General features: G+C 40.7%; 1 protein-coding gene and 1 pseudogene across 2 annotated transcripts in view; one reads left to right on the forward strand and one right to left on the reverse strand.

Annotated features, from left to right (window-relative positions):
• PPM1L (protein phosphatase, Mg2+/Mn2+ dependent 1L) overlaps positions 1-21,944 on the reverse strand; it is a 295,870-nt gene that overhangs the window by 30,838 nt on the left and 243,088 nt on the right. The window lies entirely within an intron of this gene.
• LOC116634105 lies at positions 1,243-2,450 on the forward strand (annotated as a pseudogene).

The raw sequence follows: 21,944 nt of genomic DNA on the forward strand, positions 1-21,944 counted from the left end.
AGCCAAGGTGAGGGTATGATCTCTTTGAAAACTGGAATGAATACCCAATCCTAACAGGATACAATGGAGGTAATTTCATTACTGGCACTTATAGGAAAAGGAATTGGCTCCACTTTGACCATTTGATTAAATCTGCTGATACTGTTAAAAGGAAGTAGTTTTAAACTTGGCCTCTTGTGTTCAAGCCCTGAAATAAAGTGAGTTGGGGGAAAATGGGAGGTGGGAGGGAGACAAAAAGGTAGAAAGGTCAGCTCTGTTAGACTGTGATTTCTCTTCTGCATTACCCCCCCAGGCAAAGGAAGATGCTGCTACTACTCCCTTGTTGACCCATTTCACACTCCCGTGACCTCTACAGAAAAGCTGTTTGGGATTCAACAGGTGAGCGAAATCAGCTGAACCTCATCACAGACTTGCTGTTTCTGCTTCAGGATGCAGAACACGTGGCTGCCATCCACAAGGACAGGGAAGAGCTGTTCTGCCAGAGAGTGTGATGGAAAAAACGTGAGCTTTAGATCATACAATCTAGCTTCATGGTCTAGCTAGATACCTTCAGGCAAATGACCAAAGCTCTCTTGGTTTCTGCAACATAACACAAGACCCAAGAAATTATCTGGTGCGTAGCTGTTGCTCAATGATTGTTTGTTCTCTGTGGCTTTCCCTCCAGGTCACTACAAGGCCAGCATAACCCCTACTGCCAGCTTGCATCTGTGGTGTCTTCCTGAACTTTCTGCCTTAACTGCACCTGACCTCTTGCCTACTCAGACAGATAAAGGACATCTGAATCTTCCTTTGTACTTCTCAGAAATACAAGCCTCTGAGAGATCTAGATTTCTGCTGGAAGGGACCTTAGTGGTCATCTGGTCTTGGTGGCAACTTACAAAGGCAATGAAACAGAATGAGGGTGAATCATTTCGGGTCCCTATTTCAGGAGGAAGGAGGGGGAGCAGTCTTCAGGGTGAAGTCTACTTGCCTAAGATCTTTCTCTTTCTGTTCTACTTAAAAGTCTTTTTTTTAAAAAGATTTTATTTGTCAGGGGGAGAGAGAGAAAAAGGGAGAGAGAGGGAGAGCATGAGCCAGGGGAGGGGCAGAGGAAGAAGCAGGCTCCCCACTGAGCAAGGAGCCAGATATGGGACTCAATCCCAGGACCCTGGAATCATGACCTGAGCCAAAGGCAGATGCTTAACCGACTGAGCCACCCAGGCGTCCCTGTTCTTTTACTTAGAGTCTTGTCTGACACCCCATTCCTCTTCTGAGGTCTACTGGATTATACCAAAGGAAGGACCTCTGAAAACCTTCCTTATTGGTTCAAGGGAGGTTGTTTCTGTAATCTGTGTTGTGATTAGAATATAATAGGTACATTAGGGACCTTCTCTCATTTCATGTAACTTGGGATTTTGAATTATGGCTACGGTACTGGAAAACGTTGAAAAACACTTTTGGAAGCAAAAATATTGGAAGCCTGGACCCATCTAGAAGTCTGACTCCATCTAGAAGCCTAGAAGTGGTCCTCTAAAGACCCAAATCCCCACTTCTGCCCCTCTTGATAATAGATGTGATTGTAACGACAGGAGACTGATGACTGGGAAATGACGGAGAGGTTACTGGAAAACAGGAGGGAGTCTGTAGGGTTTTGTCTGTGCTCATGGTGTGTTCCCACGGTACTGGCACGCAGGAGGTCAAGAAAGTTCTCCCCACGTGCGCCTCAGTCGTGGAGCAGCCTTCGGCAGTCTCCTCTGCAAATGGGCTCCGTGGCCTAGCGTCCTCGGCCCCGCCAACCGTTTCCACCCACCCACAAGGGACAGCATGGCAGCCATCCCCTGCAGCGGCTTGCTTGTGGCCACCCACGACTATTGCCGGTGCCGTGGGGCTCCACTTCCAGTACCAGCTCCTGTGGAAGTGCAGAGCATCCTGGGGACGCCATCCCTCATCACCCCGGTCTCCCCAAGGCCGACCCTGGTCACTGGTGGGCAAGCTTCTTTCTCGGGAAGTTCACTCTCCTGTTCGTGGCTACTGGGTTGGAGTCCCCAGAATGCTCGGACTCTGCCCAGGCCTCCAGCCGCACGATCACCTGTGACGTGGCTCTGGAAGGCCTGAGGAAGCAGCCTGGCGGCCAGCCTGGCCAAGCCAACACTGGGCCCCCATCCTGAGTGGCCACCACCAGGCCGGAGCAGGTGCTAGCTGATCAGAGCCCAGCCCTCCCCTCCCATAGACGAGGCAGGCTGCAGCCAGCGGCAGACACTTGTGTGTCAAAACAGCAAACACCAAAAACAAAGTTGAGAAAACCCTGCTCTTCACTGTCCAAGCCACAGGCAAGCCTTCCTGACATCTTGTAACTGTGTGCCTTGCACCAAGTGGAAAATAAACTCCAAGCAGCCAGGTAGCCCTGAGAAAAAGAAAAGAAAGGAAAAAAGAAAATTTCCCAAGCTTCCATGGGCCAGCGTGGGCCCAGCCTTTTCTCTATGGTTTTCAGGCTCTTGGGGAGGATATGGGGGGGGGGGGCAGGTAGGAGCGGGGAGGGTCCTGATATCAGGACTATAATCAAGTTACACCTTTTATAAAACAGCCACGGAGGCAGAGAGATTAAAGGCTCACTCTCTTTTGATTCCTCTTGCCAGAACTGTTCTGTATCCTCATAGAATAGCAAGGAGAGAAGCATTTCCATGGGGTGAGTGTGTTAAGGGTGATGGGAGAGGGGAAGATGGTGCTCCCAAAGTGGTATGTATAAAAAATGAGCCCCTGCAGGGAGATAGAAACAGCAAAGTTAGCAGAAAATGGTAATATATTAAAATCCTCTTTTGGGGGGCTAATGAGAATGTACTTTTAGAGATTATTTAGAGGCATCTTTTATATTTTCAGATACTGCTTCTAATGGTAATAGTCAAAAATATCCTGCCTACATACAGCTTTCTTCCCAAAGTTTTAAAGCGCTTCCACATAGTTTATTTGTCTAAAGTTTATGACATCCTTATCAGGCATGCAGGCCAATTTAATACGCTTCCATTTTGACATCATTAATGGAAATAATATGAGCTTTGGAGTGAGATAGGCAGCGGTTTCAAGTCTTAGCTCCATACTTACTAGTTACATGACTCAACTTCCTCATTTGTTCGCTAAGTCTGGCTCTTTCCCACAGCTACCTCAGTGGGTGCTCGAGAGGATCAAATGAGATAACCTATGTAAAATGTTGGGCATAATGAGCACTCCACAAGTGCTATTTCCCTGTGTGTGAGACTTCAAATCCACACCTGCCCTTTCACATACGAGCTGCCAACGGACCATACAGTCAGGGCTTTTGTTTGTATACGTGCTAGCTCTGACCTTAGAGTTGAGATGAAAAAGCCAATGAGCATTACGATCACTGTAAGTGTTTAATGGCACTGTGAGTGTAACATAAAACCACAAATCCATTAAATGTGATAAATTAGACTTCTGTTAGTACATATGACCTCCCTGAACCAGAGTTCATCAAGATTACGGCTATTGCATGGAGTTGCATGTTAAGGAGTATAATCTTACCAATTAAAATTTTTTAGGGCATGCACACTGGCATTCTGTCAGCATCCTGATAAGTTTTTATTAATGACCACCTCCGGCCTAGGGTACCCTCTCCTAACATTCTGCCATCTGGGAGGGCCTTTTTGTCTTTGATGTCATGTATCCCTGTTTACTGATGTGGGAGGGATGGTAGGAAAAGGGATGGTTATCAGATTCTGCTTTGCAGTGTGGCTGCAGACAGCAACAGCTGATGCTTAACCCAGACCCTGTCTGAACTGACTTGGAGCTGATTTTCTCCTGGATTTTTGAGCCCCTCCTCTTTCCCCTTTCTCTGTTACCTCTGCTCAGTGCCTTTTTACAGTCTACTTTGCAGAAGTTTCTTCCTCCACTTGTTCCCCAGGATTCTATCCTTGGTGCCCTTGTCTTCTGTTGTCCTTGCTAGGACCCCCTCCCCCCATCCACATCTTCAGCCACACCTATCTATATACATCTGCCTGCCAGATCTGTATTGCCAGCCTGACTGTCCAACCTACCAGGACTCTGCATTCTGGTTTCCTATAGGGACCTCAAACTCTCTCTCTCTTCAACTTGCTTCATTCATTCATGTAGCCTAACTCAGAGAATGGCATCAACATTAATCCAGTCCAGAGATGTGGGAGTCAATATTGACACCTGCCTCTATGCCCATAGCTAATCACCCAGTGTCTTGCTAATTCTATCACTTTACTGTCTCTGAAATTCCCTTTCCTGTCAGTCGCTTTCCGATTATGAGAAGAAGAGCACAGTGGTTCAAATCATTGGCTTTGGATCTGATTCTGTTTTACCATGTAATAGCTGTGTGGTCATGAGCAAGGACCCTAGCCTTTCTGAGCTTTAGTTCCTTCATCTGTAAAATGGAGACAACATCTATTTGGTAATGCTTTGCAAACCTGAGCACACGTTAAGATTCACCTGGAGGGTTTGTTGAACCCTAGATTGCTAGGCCCCATCCCAGAAAATGTGCATTTCTAACAAGTTCCCAGGGATGCTGACCCTGCTGCTCCTAAGCCCTACACCTCGCTGCTTGGACAGCCTAAGGGTCTCTTGGCCTGCAGTCTCCCCCGCCCACCCTTACCTTCTCCGCAGCGCTGTCAAAGCCATTCTTCTAAAACAGTACCTGATTTTTACATGAAAATGGCTTGAATTTCTTAATAATTGCTAAGTGGTCAGAACATTCTAAGTGCTTAACATGAATGAACTTACTAAAGCTGAGAACAGCTTGTGAGATAGATAATATTTTCTCCACGTTATAGAGGAGGAAACCGAAGCATAGAGAGTTTAAGTAACTTGTCCAAGGTTGCAAAGGTAGAAAATTTCAGAACCAGAATTTGAGACCAGATTCCAGCCTTTGGTTCCAGAGCCCAGGATCATAACCATTGTACCCGCTCCCCTCACACTGCTATTTCCCCATCTTAAAATCCTTCAATCCTTCAGCCTACGGGATTAAACCCGACCCTTAGGATGGCCTATGTGACCCTCAAGCCTCCTTTTCCACCTTGTTTCCTGAGCACCAATCTTTAAAAACTTGCTTGTCAAGTACACTTTTCCCTGCATGAAACACCCCTCTACCAACTCCTATTTATCCATTATAGAGTTTAGCTGTTATCTCTTTTGAGAAGTGCCCTGCTTTTCCCCACCAACTGTGGATTAAGGGCCCTCCTTTTGTGGAAGTTCGCATCGCACCTAGCACTTAGCTGTCTCTTGGAGCTATACTGTGCACACTTGCTTACTTCTCTAACCCTTCAACAGTGAGACCCCTCCTCAGGGCACTGCAGACTCTTGTCAATGTACCTGGTAGGCAGTTAATGACCATCTGTTAATGAGTGAATGTAAACCACACCCACTGGCACATTCAGGCTCTCTCCTACCACCTCCTCAGTGGGTTCCTTCTTTGGGCTCCCTCAGGACCGTGTGCAGAACCAGTCTTGATTATATATATAATTTAAAGATTTATTTATTTATTTTAGAAAGGGAGAGAGAGAGAGCAGGAGCAGGAGGGGCACAGGGAGAGGGAGAGAATCTCAAGCAGACTCCATGCTGAGCATGGAGCCCGATGCAGGGTTTGCTCTCACAACCATGAGATCACCACCTGAGCCAAAACCAAGAGTGGGACATTTAACCAACTGCGCCACCCAGGCACCCCTTGATTATATATTTTTAAAAAATATTTTATTTATGTTTATTATTGAATATTTCCCTCAATGATAAAATGTAAAATGTAACAAGTATCCATACACCTACCACCCAGCTTTAATAACTTTTAACATGTTACTTTGTTTCAGATCTTTTAAATATGTTACAGAAAGATACCTGCAATAACCAGTTTCCTAATGAATTAGAAAAGATACTTAAAGAGTTTCTGTTTAGATTTAAATTATTTAATTTAATTATTTAATTTTAAACAAATCTATAGAGGGGGGATTCCTGGAATTGCAGAGTAAGGACCTCCAAAAATCTGCTCCTCCATAAAGCAATGAGAACACTGGTAAAAGTTGTCAAAATCAACTTCTTCAGAATTCTGGAAATTAAGGAGTGTTTATTCAAGAAAAAAATGGCTGAATCTTGGTAGGAAGAGTGAGCTTTGTATTTTAACTTGCCCTTTTTCCATTCGTCTCTTCCCAGCACTGTGGGAACCTTGAAAACCAGAAGCCTTATGAATGTAGCAGCTGTAAAAATTAGCCTAATAGCCAATAGAAGGGGAAGAGTAAGTTGGGAGCTCCTAAAAAAGCTTCATCTCCAGACAATTATCACTATTTGGCTTATCTGGCAGCTCCTTGGAAAGGCTCCATCTATAAGGCTTTTTATTATTTGACCTGATTCAGAGTTTCCTCAATGGGAAAGCCACTGTAATCTCCAAAGAAATCACTGACAAAATAACTAAAAAAATACAGTAAAAGAAACAAGAATGGAATCAAAACAGAAAAGATCTAGTTAATGCAAAAGAAAGCAATAATGAAAAAACAGAGGAACAAAAACACAAGACATACAGAAGACAAACAGCAAACATAAATCCTACCTTATCAGTAATTACATTAAACATAAAGACTCTAAATCAAAAGAAATGGATTGGGAGAATGGATTTGAAAAATGATCCATCCAACTAGGGCCACCTGGGTGGCTCAGGTTAAGCATCTGCCTTCAGCTCAGGTCATGATCCCAGCGTCCTGGGATTGAGCCCCACACTGGGCTCCCTGCTCAGTGGGAATCTGCTTCTCCCTCTCCTCCCTGCTCTTTCTCTCTCTTGCTGTCTCTGTCTCTCTCTCAAATAAATAAATAGAATCTTTAAAAAGAAAAAAAAAAGAAAGATGATCCAACTATATCCTGTCTAGGAAATACTTTAAAGGCACAAATAGGTTGACAGTAAAAAGGGGGGAAAGAGTATACTATAAAAGGCAATCAAAAGAGAACTGAAGTGGCTATACTAATATTAGACACAATAGACTTCCCACAAAAATTATTACTAGAGACATAAAGGGATATTTTAATATGATAAAAGGATGAATCCATCAGGGAGATACAATTACAAACATGCATGCGCATAACAACAGAGGTCTTCAACTCATGAAGCCAAAGCTGACAACTGAAGGGAGAAACAGATAATGGTAACAGATGGAGACTTCAAAACCCACTTTCAATGATGAATAGAACAACGAGGCAGAAGATCAACAAGGAAACAGAAGACCTGAACAACACTATAAATCACAAGACCTAACAGACATCTATAGGACAGGCCACCCAAGAGCAGCAGAATGCACAGTTATCAACTGTATACAGAATATTCTCCAGGACAGACCATATGTTAGATCATAAAACAAACTTCAATAGACACATGAAAAAGTGCTCAACATCGCTCGGCATCAGGGAAATCCAAATCAAAACCTTAATGAGATACCACCTCACACCAGTCAGAATGGCTAAAATTAACAAGTCAGGAAATGACAGATGTTGGCGGGGATGCGGAGAAAGGGGAACCCTCCTACACTGTTGGTGGGAATGCAAGCTGGTGCAGCCACTCTGGAAAACCGTATGGAGGTTCCTCAAAAAGTTGAAAATAGAGCTACCATATGATCCAGCAATTGCACTACTGGGTATTTACCCCAAAGATACAAAAGTAGGGACCCGAAAGGCTACGTGCACCCCGATGTTTATAGCAGCAATGTCCACAATAGCCAAACTGTGGAAAGAGCCAAGATGTCCATCGACAGATGAATGGATAAAGAAGATGTGGTATATATATACCATGGAATATTATGCAGCCATCAAAAGGAATGAGATCTTGCCATTTGCAATGACATGGATGGAACTGGAGGGTATTATGCTGAGCGAAATAAGTCAAACAGAGAAAGACATGTATCATATGACCTCACTGATATGAGGAATTCTTAATCCCAGGAAACAAACTGAGGGTTGCTGGAGTGAGGGGTGGGGTGGGAGGGATGGGGTGAGTGGGTGATAGACACTGGGGAGGGTATGTGCTCTGGTAAGTGCTGTGAATTGTGCAAGACTGTTGAATCTCAGATCTGTACCTCTGAAACAAATAATGCAATATATGTTAAGAAAAAAAAAAAAAAGAAGAAGATAGCAGGAGGGGAAGAATGAAGGGGGGGAAATCGGAGGGGGAGACGAACCATGAGAGACGATGGACTCTGAAAAACAAACTGAGGGTTCTAGAGGGGAGGGGGGTGGGAGGATGGGTTAGCCTGGTGATGGGTATTAAAGAGGGCACGTTCTGCATGGAGCACTGGGTGTTATGCACAAACAATGAATCATGGAACACTACATCTAAAACTAATGATGTAATGTATGGTGATTAACATAAAAATAAAAAAATTTAAAAAAAAAACTTCAATAAATTTAAAAGAGTGGGATCATACAAAGTATGTTCTTTGACCACAAAGGAATGGAATTAGAATTCTCTAGCAGGAATAAATTTGGGAAATTCAACAATATGTAAGAAGTAATGAACACAATCCTAAATAACCCACGAATCAAAGAAGAAGTCACAAGGGAAATTAGAAAATACTTTGAGATGGATTAAAATGAAACACCTGTTTTCACCCTGAGAAACAGGAAAAAGAGGTGCAAACTAAACCCAAAAGTAAGGAAATAATAAAGATTAGAGCAAAAATCAACAAAACTAATGTTGGTTCTTTGAAAATATCACCAAAATTAACAAAACTTTAGCCAGATAGATGAAGAAAAAAAAAAAGACTCAAATTACTGTGATCAGGAATGAAAGAAGTGATCAATAACAACCTTACAGAAATAAAAAGAATTCTAAGGGAATATATTGAACAACCGTATATCAACAAATTAGATATCCTGGATGAAATTAATACATTTCTATAAAAACACAAACTACCTAAACTAACTGGAGAAGAAATAGAAAATTTGAATAGACCTATAGCAAGTAAAGAGATTGAATTAGTAATCAAAAAATTCTCACAAAGAAAAGCCGAAGTGCAGATGGATTCACTGGTAAATTCCAATAAACATGAAAAGAAGAATTAATACTAATCCTTCACAAACTCTTCCAAAAAATAGAAAAGGAGGGAACACTTCCAATTCATTCTATGAGGCTAGTGTTACCCTGATAACAAAACCAGACAGATCACAAGAAAACTATAGACCAGGATCTCTTCTCTCTTATGAAAATAGTACAAAAACCCTCAAAAAATACTAGCAAACAAAATTCAACAACATATAAAAAGTATTTTATACCCTGCTCAAGAGTAATTCATCCCAGGAATGTAAAATTGATTCATCATATGAAAATCAATGTACCATACCATCTTAAGAGAATAAAAGACAAAAACCACATGCTCATCTCAATAGACTCACAAAAAAGCACTCAACAAAATCCAGCACCTATTCATATAAAAGCACCTCACAAACTAGGAGTACAAGAGAATTTGCTCAACCAGGTAAAGATCTACTAAAAATAGAGCTAACATCATATTTAATGTTGAGAGACTGAATGCTTCCTCTCTAATTAGGGAACCAGACAAAGATGTCCACTCTTGCCACTTCTATTCAACACTGTACTGGAGCTTCTAGCCAGGGCAATTAGGCAAGAAAATGAAACAAAAGGCATCCAAAGAGGAAAGGCAACATAGATAATTTAATCTTGCATACAGAAAACCCAAAAGAATCCACATACATACAGCGCAACTATTAGAATAAATGAGCTGCTTAGATTGCAAGATCCAATAGTAAACATACTATTTCTAAACACTAGCAATGAACAACCTGAAAATGAAATTGAGAAAATAATTCCACATATAATGGCATTGAAGAGGCAAAATACAGGAACACCTGGCCAGCTCAGTCATGTAACTCTTGATCCTGGAATCGTGAGTTCAAGCCCCACATTCAGCATAGAGTTTACTTAAAAAAAATTTTTTTAAGATAAAATATGGAAGAATATACTTAACAAAAGTGAGACTTGTACACTGAAAACCACAAAACACTGTTAATAGAAATTTTAAAAGATCTAATTAAATGCAAAGAATTCCATGTTCATGGGTTAGAAAACTTAATATTGTTAAGATGGCAATATTCCCAAAATTGATCTATAGATTCAACTCAATCCCTATCAAAATCACAACTGCTTTGGGGGGAAAGAAATTGATAAGCTGCTAGTAAAATTCATATGGTAATGCAAAGTATTCAGAATAGACAACACCGTCTTAAAAAATGAACAAGTTGGAAAACTCAGACTTCCCAATTTCAAAACTTATTTACAAAGCTTTGTAATAAAAACAATGTGATATTGTCATAAAGATGGAACTATCAATGGAACAGAAATGAGAATCAAAAATAAACCCTTACATTTATGGTTAATTAATTTTTGACAAGGGTGCCAAGATAATTTGATGGGGAAAGAATAGTCCATTCAACAAATGGTGGTGAGACAACTGAATAACCACATGCAAAAGGAATGAATTCACGTTGATCCTTACCTCACACTATATACAAAAATGAATTTAAAATGGATCATAGACCTAAATGTAAGAAGTAAAACTATGAAACTCTTAGATGAAAACATAGGGCTAAAGCTTTGTGACTTTGTATTATGCAATGGTTCTTAGATATAACACTGAAAGCAAGAGTGATAAATAAATTTTATAAAATTTATTTTATATGATTATTTTATCATATAAAATTTTACATATATTTTATATGATTAATAAATTTTATAAAAATTTTGATAAAAAAATTCATCAAAATTAAAAACTATTGTGCTTCAAAGAACATCATCAAAAAAGGAAAAGACAACCCACAGAATGGGGGAAAATATTTGCAAATCATATATCTGATAAGGGATTTATACCTTAATACATAAAGAACAGTTACAACTCAACAATAGAAAGACAAACAAGCCAACTTATAAATAGGCAAAAGGTACAGACATCTCTCCAAGGATGTACAGATGGTCAATAAACATAGAGAATGATGCTCAACATCATTAATCATTAGGGAAATGCAAATCCACAGTGAGATATCACTTCACACCTGGTTTGATGGCTAAAATTAAATATACAATAACACCTTTTGGCAGGGATGTGGAGAAATTAGAACCCTCATACATTGCTGGTAGGAATGTGAAATGATGCATTCAGTTTGGAAAACAGTTTAGCAGTTCTTGAAGAAGTTATACATAGAGTTATCATAAGACCCAGCAATTGCACTCCTAGATATATGCCCAAGAGAAATGAAAAACACGTCCACACAAAAGCCTGTACATACTGTATATTTGTCACAACAGCCAAAAAGTGGAAAGAACCTAAATGTCCACGAATTGATGTACGGATAAGCCAAATGTGGCATATCCATAGAGTGGAATATTATTCAGCTATAAGGAGAAATGAAGTAGTGACAGATGCTATGATATGGATAAAATGTGAAAACATGCTAAATGAAAGAAACCAGCCACCAAAGATCACATACTGTATGATTCCGTTTACATGAAATGTCCAGAATAAGCAAATCTAGAGATAGAAAGTAGTTTAGTGGTTTCTTAGGGCTGGAGGGCATGGAGGTGGAGGACTAGGGAATGACACTTAAAGGGTATGAGGTTTCTTTTGTGGGTGATGAAAATATTCTAAAAGGCAGTAGTGGTGATGGTTGCACAACTCTGTATATAGACTACAAACCACTGAACCGCATTCTTCAAAGGCATGCATTTTATGGTCTGTGAATTATTTTATTTTTCAAAGCTGTTTTACAGATATATTAAAAAACAAGCAGGTATATTTCAAATTACTCTGGCATCTCCTGAGACCCTGAACAATCCTTGCTAAGAAGCAAAAGTCAAACACCATATTTGTTCCTTTAGAAAACTAAATCTGGTAGGAGCAATAATTGCATTGGAATCTAAGCACCCCGCTGTGAATCTGTGATGAGTTATCTTTCATTACTGGATCTTTCTGCGGCTGTTCACACTGACCATCTGGATGGTCCCCCTAAATCTGGACTGTATGTCTTATGCAGAGGCTGCCCGTCTCTCTCTCTCCCCTCCATTCTAGTTTCTGCGTGTATAGAACATGACCCCATTTATCCAATGTAAGTCAAATGGAGAAGAAGAACACAGAGGATGGCAACATCAGTAACAGTGTCTATAATTAAGCTCGGATAGCAAAATGATCATGTGAAATGAAATGAAAGTCTCCACGTAAGTGGACCTTCATGTGAAATCTTATGTAGTGCGGTCAGGAGAGCTAATTCGCAAATAACAGAACGCCTTTGGGGGCCTCTTCATCTTCTGAATGTTCACCCCACAGAGACATCAAGCAATTTATTTCTGAACATTGGTAAAAGGATAGCAATAAAAACCAGCCCTTGAGCCAAAGGCCAAGACTAAGCTGTCTTCTATAGCTGTTTTGATATATTTTTTAAAAGGGTTTTTTTTTAAGATTTTATTTATTTATTTGACACAGAGAGAGAGAGAGAGAGAGAGAGAGTGCGTGCGCTCAAGCAGGGGGAGAGGGAGAAGCAGACTCCCCGCTGAGCAGGGAGCCCGATGTGGGGCTCAATCCCAGGACCCTGGGATCATGACCTGAGCTGAAGGCAGATGCTTAACCGACTGAGCCACCCAGGCGTCCCTAAAAGGTTCTTTAGAAATGCCACCAGTAAGCAATCGAACAGGTTTGGTATTTAGAAGAGTAGAAGAAATGTTTAGCTTAGTTAGTCCTGTGATTGCTTTTCTTCATCTGGGACCCCGGGATTTTGGTAGGACCCTATTTTAACTTGAAAATCGAAGCACTGTAAACAAATTCCTTTTGACGACAGCAACTTGTTTTCATCATATTCCTCTAATTTTGTCTTTGGTTACAACTGCCTAGGTATACTGCAGATATCTAGAGAACCCGTTATAAAAGCTGATTATCAACATCCTGTTTAACATGGCCATTTCTAGATATAAGACATAGTGCTAGTGCAAAATGCTCTAATTATAAAACTCTGGAAGCGTCAGTTGCAGAAACAGCTGCAAGCATTACCGACAAATGGTTATTTTGTACTCCTGCCACTTTTAATGTTTCAGGATGATGTTTCTGAAATCATATTCAACTGACTATTAGGACAAACTCCACACTTTGAGAAAACACAAAAGATAACATCAATGGCCTGGCTCAAACTTCTAGGGAAATGGAGGCTTAGAATCCAAATCTGTTTCCTCCACTTCCTGCCTTCCTTCTATGTGATGATTCACAAATCAGTTTAAAAGAACCTCATCATTTCTCAACAGCCATGTAGTGATTTAAGCTGAGAATCAACTTCTACTGAGACCAAAGATTTTATTTATACAGGATGCTAACGAGTGTGTATGAGAAAACGGAGAGAGTGGGTGTGTGGCAACAGGAAAGGAGATTCTAGCATAATTACCTTCTTCTGTCTCCCACTCTTGAGCCGCTTGTCCAAGAGCAGAGAGAGAAGGCAGAGAAATCACCACGTGGTCATTTGTCTCTACCATTAAATAGTGAATTCCTTAAAGAAAAAAAGACTGTGTTTTCTTTATAGCCACTGCTCAAAAAAGTGTTTGTGAAGGGAAGGAAGGAAGAAGGGAAAGAAAAGAAAGAAAGGGAAGGGGGGACAAAGGGAAGAAGGAAGGGACAAAGGAAGGAAGGGAGGAGGAAGGAAGGGAGGAAAGGAGGAAGGGGGAAGGAGGGAAGGGGGAAGGGGAAGGAGGGAAGGGGGAAGGGAGGAAAGGAGGAAGGGGGAAGGAGGGAAGAGGGGAGGAAGGAAGGGAGGAAAGGAGAAAGGGGGGAAGGAGGGAAGGGGGGAAGAAGGGAAGGGGGAAGGAGGGAAGGGAGGAGGAGGGAAGGGAGGAAAGGAGGAAGGGGGAAGGAGGGAAGGGGGGAAGAAGGAAGGGAGGAAAGGAGGAAGGGGGAAGGAGGGAAGGGGAGAAGGGGGAAGGGGGGAAGGAGGGAAGGAAAGAAGGAAGGCAGGAAGGCAGGAAGGCAGGGAGGAGGCTTGACTTGTGCTGTCTAGTGACAGTGTCACCACCCTGGCAGCCTGGCCCTGGCACACGACGAGGGTGTATCTTGGGAAGAAGGGGAGGAAGGACAGTCTGGAAGGCAGGCTCTAAACTGTGGCACTCTTCTTTCTTATTCATGATGAAAGAGGAGGATATCAGCTCTGGCCTGGACCCAGAAAATGATAACTTGATGAAAATGTGAGGAAAGGAAAGAAAGGAGGGCCAGACCAGGTTGACAGCCCAGAGTTTTTAGCAGTTAGAAACAAGCCAGGGAGTGTAGTCATCTTCTGTTGCGGTGTGCTGTTGCCACAACTTGGGGCAAATTCAGCAGCTTAAAACAACACAAATCTACTATTGCATAATTTCTTGCGGGTCCCAGGAGTCTGGGCACAGCTCAGAGTTGCCCCAGAGTGTAATCAAGGTGTCAGCAGAGCTGCGGTTCTCACCTGGACCTTGGTGTCCTCTCCAAGCTCATTCAGGTTGATGACAGAATTCAGGCTCTTGAAGTCGTAGGACTGAGGTCATTTTCTATCCGGCTGTTGGCAGGCAGTCCCTCTCAGTCCCTAGCTCCTAGCCACATGGCCCTCTTACAACACGACAGCATTCAAGCAGCAGGAGCAGTAACCTTATAGAACGTAATATCATCATGGGATGACTGCCCCATCCACATGCTCACGTAACATAACCCAATCCAACCACGAGCCCAACATGTTCCCACGTCCCACCTCACAGAGGGTTTCTCTGACTTCTGATGGGATTCTGGGCAGTTGCCGGGAGGTTGAGGGGCTGGAAACTCCTCTCTCCACACCAACAGAAGAAAACCCCTTTTTAATCTTATCAAGGATACTCAGATCTAACAAAAACACCAGTTAAGCACCGAAACAGTGAAAGGCAACCTGAACACCAGGCAAAACCAGTGCAGTATGAGGATTCCAGCTAAGGCTGAATGGCAGAGTGACTGGGAAGCCTTCAGTATTCCCTTCTTGACTCATCCTGCTCCCCTCCACCCTGAAGCAGGTGTTTATCAGTCCCTTGCTTTTCTTTTTAATCACACATGGATGGTTCTCTAAGCAGTATATTGCTTTGTTTTGTCATGTTTTAACTTTACAAAAATAGAATCATTCTGTGTGTATTCTTCACTGTGCTGTTTTCATCTAGTATATTCTTGAGACTTATCTGTGTTCACATATATGGCTGTAATTCATTTTCACTGATGTATACTATTTCATTCCTTGTATACACCATGTTTTATTTATTCATTTTCCTGGTGATCAATATTTTTGTTGCCAGTTTTTTCTTTCTTTTTTTAAAAAAGATTTATTTATGTATCTGAGAGAGAGAGAAAGCACAAGTGGGAGGGCCAGAGGGATAGGGAGAGAGAATCTCAAACAGACTCCATGCTGAGTGTGGAGCCCGTCGAGGGGCTCGATCCCACAACCTGGAGATCATGACCTGAGCCAAAACCAAGAGTCGGATGCCCAGGCGCCACCCAGGTGCCCCTCCAGTTTTTTTTTCTAACTATAAGCAAGTGACTACGAATGTTGTTGCACATGTTTTCTGATACAAATATATACATTTCTCTAAGAAATATATCTAGGGATGAATCTGTTGGGTCACAGCATATGCAGTTTCAACTTTACTAGATAATGCCAAATTGTTTTCCAAAGTGATTCGGTCGCTCCACAGCCTCAACAATACTTCTTATTGCTGACTTTTTAATTTTTGTTAATCTCATGTGGATAAGACGGTGTCTCATGGTGAATTTAATTTGCACTTTCCTGATTAGTAGTGCAGTTGAGCATCTTTTTAAGGGATATTTCTATTTCCTCTTCTCTGAAATGCTGTCTCATGTTGAAGTCAGGTTCCTCAATCAGTTTCTTCAAAATAAAGCTATTATTTTGATTTCTTCTTGACTATCTCCTATGTCTTATTTCTCAATTGCTTTTAACTTTAGAGGGAAAAGAGGGTATTATTTTAGACATCCTGCTGAACTAATAAATAAAGAACAAATTTGACTACATAAGAGTTCAGGACTTAAGTACATGTTCAAATATTTTGAAGTGGTAGAATATATTAGAGCATAAAATTGAGTCATGAGATGGCTTTTTCTTTTTTTTTTTTAACAGTTAGCCTGGTTTAAGATTTCAGAGGACAAGGCCACCATGTTCTTGGATACATCATCTTGTTAATATGTCACTGTGATCCTAGCAGATGTATGTCATGCAGTAAACACTCAGCAAATACGAGCAGACCGATGATACAGCAATGGCAGAAAACAAAAACCTACTCAAATTCACTTATTTGTGAATTTGTTTTATACACAAAACTCTTACCACTAAATGGTCCTTTGACGCTATTTTACTTCTGAATGAATTTTCATATGTTTGTAATATTTAAAAACTAGTTATTGACCTCACCAAAAAGTATATATGATTAGGTTAGTAGTTAAAGAAAAAACAAAACAGAATTACCAAAAATGTATATATTTGGATTGAGATGTTCAGCAATGTATATCATATTATGTAAAATTGATAATCAATGACTAAATTCATCAAATAATCATATCCTCTACTTCAGTGCTTCCCAAAGTGGTTTCCATGGAGTACCAGTTTAGCTGGGGTTATTCAGTAAAAGGGTTGATGCTTCAGTAAGTATGGGAAATACCGACTTATCAAAGTTAAATCAGTTAAATTATTGGTCAAATGGTGGATCCCCAACAAGAGGTATGGTATGCAACATACCCCCAATGTCTTTTACCCCAAAATATCTGGAATACCTGAGTTCCAAGAAACATACATTGGAGAATGTGCAGCTCTGCTTTGACTCTCTGGTCATCAGCTTCCTATAATAATAAAAATCTTTGTTTTCTTAATTTTTTTCTATTGTTATCTATTTTAGAAATATTATTCTTAGATTTAAATTTTATATCAGCATTATAGCAATTGGACAGTGTGTAATAAATTTACACTGCAAGAAAAATATTCACAATCCTGAAACTGTACAAAATTCCTTTTTAAAAAGATACAATTCAAGTTCATTAAAATGCTAATTAAATCTAATCCTAAACTAAACATTGTCATCAAGTGTAGTTTGACATCTCACATAATATGGTGCCTTAAACCCAAATTTTAAAAAAGCCTAAAGCCATAATAATAGAATTTCATTTATAAAAATATCTCTGCTACCTTCCATGTTAATAGAAAAGTAAGACAAGATAGGCAAACCCCTTGATATTATTGTTGAATAAACAAAATATATTTGAAGATTTCTACTTGAGAAATTCTTATTTAGAGCCAATTTACTTGTAAAATGAAAAGAGCACTTTTAAAAATTGACTTGTCATGGTCTTTTATGTGTAAATGCAAATCCTGTATTTGCGATGTGCCATGGAGCATTCTTCTGTAAAGATGGCCCTTCTTGACGAACCGCTGCAGAAAATGGGGTTGCCAGCACTCAATCCATATGAGGAGACAAACACATTCACACACAGTCTGCATGCAAATTTAATTTGGTTTATAATCTGCTCACTTTCTTTTAAGATTGATAGCTGAATTAAATAATGCCAGGCTATATGCCCCATTTACTCTTATAAAGACAGGCTGGCACCTTTGCTCCAAGGACAGAATGGAACATGGAAGAGGATTTAAATGAGCTAATTACCCTCTCTCTTTGACCACTGAAATGTTTTCAACCTCCCACGACAATTCTGAGCTTAGTGAAATTGTAACATGATAAGCATAATAGGCACTTACTTCTAAGGTTGGCATTTACTTATGAAGATGGAATCCAGTGGACCTTCAGTAAAATACAAAATGTAGGCAGGCCATTAAGCAATGTGCTAGAACCCTGAAGGTCTTTGGAGAATAGGAAAATTGGTGAAGAAATGAAACTGCCACTGAAGAGCCAATCAGCATAATCAGTTGAGTCAAGATGCTCAGACTCCATAATTGGGCAAAAAAGAAAAATGCAGCACTGCTCCATATCTATCTCCCTCAAGCTCCTTACAGTTCTGACAACTTGCTGTTCACTGTATTCTGTGACAGTCCCTTTCCTCTTCAATTTTTCACCATGGCATCGATTCAAAAAATGTTCTTTAACTTGGGATCATAGTGGGGAGATTATGACCATGTTTCTTGAGATAACTGGACACACATCCTCAACTCCCTGTTTCTAAGGAGTCACATGCAAAAACTAAGGCTGTGAATTACCTCTACTCACAGTTCTACTTTAAAAATAATGATGACTCAAATGAAACAAGATGAAACCAGAGAGGGAGACAAACCATAAGAGACTCTTAATCTCAGGAAACAAACTGAGGGTTGCTGGAGGGGAGGGGGGTGGGAGGATGGGGTGGCTGGGGAGGGTAGGTGTTGGGGTGAGCGCTGTGTATTGTGTAAGACTGATGAATCGCAGGCCTGTATCCCAGAAACAAACAATACGTTATATGCTAATAATAATTTTTAATAAAAGAGAGTTAAAAAATAAAAATAATGACATATTCTATAAATCTATTCATTTCCAGCTAGAAATGCCGGTTGAAATATTTCAAACAAGCTCTTTTGTGATCTTGTGAGACAAACATAAAAAAAGAAAAAAAGTGAATTGTGTTTGGTTCAGACAACATTCCAAATATCATCTTCTAAAAAACTAGAAAACAGAATCTTCTCCGAATGAATACCCCATCCATGAGCATGTGCTGTTCTCTTAAAGACTCATTGACTAGTTAACCTCTCAGAAAGTTTCCAAATCATGGACATATTGTTATACATAGGGCCCACTCTAAATACAATTGAGAATTAGGAAAGCTGCTCTTCACAAGCTTACTAGTGTCCTCTCATTGTGTTCTCTACTCTCAACCTTTTACTTATTTCTCTCTCCTATCAAAACCTATTTGTACTATGCCTTACTTCTCTGACAGGGACATGATAAAGTAATAGTTTCCTGCAAGAAGCAATTCTTCATCTGTTCTCAGGAACACACAGGTCACATCTCTCCTTTCTATAGGATGCCCCAAAGACTGGAAGACTCTTTTCAAATGGGGATATACTTTCATAAGGGCATGCTATTCAAAAACAAACACAGGGGTCAGATTGGCTGGGGGTAACTCACAATGCCCATCTGTTCTAATGACTAAAAATGGCACTCCAGTTCCGAGGAGAGCAGTGTTTGGCTTGGAGGCTGCCTGCACTCACACTGAGCAGGTTTTAATTAGCCAGTCTAAACAGCAGCTAGCTTGATAAACTGATTCTTGCTGAAGAAATAAGGCACACCAACAAGACAACCACTGAATCCAGTTGGACAAAAAGATTAGAGCTAAAATATATACTCTGACATGAAACAGAAGGGTCCAGACCTGGCTCAGCTGCATGCCATAAGAAAGCCTTTGTCTGGAGACTGGTCCCAGGTGGTAGGTGTCAGAGATAACTCAGGGGATTTAATTAGTGAATGCAGCTGAAGGATATAAATAATGACCAGTTTTGAGATGCAGCTCTCATCTTCTGATCAATTCGGTCAGCACCAGCATTAACAGAACACATCTGCTGGAAAATCCCCTCTAGGATTTCAGATCACACTTGACAAATTGTTTTTCTACAACTGTATTATCTCCAGGCCCCAGCAGTGAGATTTTATGAAGAACTTGCACATATCAGTGGCACGGCCATATTTCAGCCTACTGCTAATTCCACTGTGGTCCCCTGTAAATAACTACTTGCCTTTCCAGCTAGTTTGGAAGCACTGACATGAAAGAAGGATGACCAGCATTATCTCACAAATGAGACAAGGTCTGCAATGGGATTCTAGAGCTAAAATGCCCAAATCTGGAAAGTAGAACCCAACGTAGTGCATGATTATTAATTAAAAAATAGAATATGTCTAAATAAAAACACATATTATGATGCTTTTGGTGTGTGTGTTTGTGTGTGTGTGTGTGTGTGTGTAGGGGGAAGTTAGAGAATTCATGAACAATTTTCCCCATCTTCTACTTTGCGCCTCCCCTACCAACTGCCTTCCACACACTTAGACTTAGTTCTCCTTGATTTACAACTGTGACCTTTCCCCAGGTAGGGCTCTCTTCTCTGTCAGCTCCTTAAATATGGAAGTGGAGTTGCCAGCACAAAACTCAAGCATCCTCATTTAGCTCCATGAGTCGTAGAATTCAGTTACTTGTAGGTAGTATAATATAACCCCCAAACATCCTCAACCAAAAGATGAAGGCAAGGAGGGAGATATCTGAAGAGTTGGTGCTTCTGCTACTTTCTACTGCTGTACTATTCAAAATCTGGACTTGGAAAAAGAAAGTGATACTGTTTGGCTTTAGTGAGCCCATAGTGTCAATTTCTTCTTCCCTCATTTAGAGAATAGGGACACAAAAACCACATGACTATTTTATGTTTTGGGGTCGGTGTTAGAAACAATGACTTCCGTTAACGACACACTGAATTTGAATATCTTCTATAATATACTCTTAGGAAAAGGTAAATCATGGCAAGCAACGCTTCCTGTGCTTAACTAATAGGGTATAGCCGGCTAAAATGTTTGCTTTCAAAGTACAAAGGACTTTGACCGTAGGACACATAGCGGACAGCTGGTTTTGAGCTTGGCTTTTGTCACCTTCTAGTTTAAAAAAAAAAAAAAAAGCCTTTTGGAAAGAATAGAAAAGGACGGTCTATATATAGCCTTTTTATCTCGCCAACTTTTCTGACTCACACTAATTTGTGGCCAGAGGCAAGAGAGGGAGGGGTAATAACGAGTGAAATCAATAGGTTCTTACCCTGCATTTTAACAGGGTGCTTTGAATGCCCAGGGTGGGAGATGAATGAGAAGAGGGGCTAGGTACCAAATCTAGTTGGACTGGGATTTCAAAACATTATTTTCAGTGAGATGATGGAGAGAGCTGATTTGCATCCTATTAAACAAAACAAAACACAACACACCAAATACTACACCTTTAAATAGTATGGGTAATATGTGGTCCCATATGTGTATTTTTTTAACTTCTGGATAAAGTTATCTTAACTTTCCATACATAAGCTTACATAATAGTAAATGTTCCATTCCAAAAGGAAAAACAAAAACCAAAACTGAAACCACCTATGGGGAAAACACTGGGCAAACTATCCAGTACACTGGTCTCACCATTGAATCCAAGATCAACACCATCTATGTAAGCAAGAGTAAAGATCATACTGGCAACCGATAAAAACACTGTAGAGCTATGTATTAATCGAAGTCACTTGCAAAGGGATTTTTTTTGGAGAGAGCAGTCTCCCACCTCACTGGCTGCTCTTCAGCCTCTGCAGCTTCTTCCTCATTTGTCCCACCCTGAAGTGGGGCACCCTAGGGCTCAGTCCATAGAAGACTTCCTCAATTACACTTACTCCCTAGCAGGTCTCATGCAGTCTAATGGCTTTAAATATCATCTATCTGCTGGTTATTTCCAGACTTTTATTTCCAACCCTGCTCTTTCCACTGAACTGTAGACTCAAATATTCAATTACCTACTTGACCTAATTTAGCATCTCAGTCCAAAACTAATATCCTGATATTACCCCAGCAAACATGTTCCTCTTCTAGTGTTCCCTGTCTCAGAATATAGTAACTCCATCCCGATAGCAGCTCAGGCCAAAAAGCTTGGTGTCATCCCTGATTCTTCCTTCTCTCACACTTCATGTGCAAACCATTAGAATCCCCACCGGCTCTACCTTCACAATCTACCCAGAAGCTGACACTTTTCACACCTCCGGTGCTACCAACATTTCTCTCCTGACTTGCCTCTCTACTTCCCTCTTCTCCCTCCTACAGTCTATTACCTACCCAGGTGTCAGAGAGACCATCTAAATAAGTTAGATCATCCCTCTGCTCAGCATCCTCTGATGGCTCCCATCTCACAGTAAAAATGAAGTTCATATGATGGCCCACAGAGTCAATACCC

This window comes from Phoca vitulina, unplaced genomic scaffold, assembly GCF_004348235.1.
Source record: "Phoca vitulina isolate PV1807 unplaced genomic scaffold, GSC_HSeal_1.0 scaffold8, whole genome shotgun sequence".
In the NCBI taxonomy this organism is placed as follows: domain Eukaryota; kingdom Metazoa; phylum Chordata; class Mammalia; order Carnivora; family Phocidae; genus Phoca; species Phoca vitulina.